This window comes from Orycteropus afer, unplaced genomic scaffold (assembly GCF_000298275.1).
Source record: "Orycteropus afer afer isolate SDZICR_OR568_19922 unplaced genomic scaffold, OryAfe1.0 scaffold00049, whole genome shotgun sequence".
NCBI classification, from domain to species: Eukaryota; Metazoa; Chordata; class Mammalia; order Tubulidentata; family Orycteropodidae; genus Orycteropus; species Orycteropus afer.
The window spans coordinates 14580456-14581031 of NW_006921636.1; positions in this window are offsets into that span (position 1 = coordinate 14580456).

Genomic DNA, 576 nt, shown 5'->3' on the forward strand with positions numbered 1-576 from the left:
TGCCCAACCTTCCTTCCGAGGAGTGGCTGGTGGGTTCGAACCGCCAGCCGTCTGGTTAGCAGGCAAGTGTTTTAGCCACTACTCTACCAGAGCTCTCTAGCACTTCTTTTTAGGCCCCCTACTTGGCCGAAAATAGTCTGGTTGATTTCTTTCTATGTGAAACTTGTTTTCTGAGGCACCATTAAATCCCTCCTATAGCACCAAGGAAGAAGGTTGACTGTGAGGCTTTTGTTCTGTTTATTTAACAGTGTGAGAGACTGCAGAACTACACATTGCTGAGTCTGGGGCTTACTGCCACTAGGAGCTATTTCTAAGGTGCTCTGGTGGTGCAGTGGTTAAGGCATTTGGCTGCTAACCAGGTCGGTGTTTGAACCCACCAGCTGCTCTGCAGAAGAAAGATGGGGCGATCTCTTTCTGTCAAGATTTACAGCCTTTGTTAGATAGATAGAGATAAGTATTGATTTGGGTGAAGAGAAGGGCGATGTACCAAATGTGAGTGACCAATATGTCAGCATTGAGGATGAGAAAGACATAGAGAGGTACATGGGAGGTACAGACAACAAATATGAACCCTTT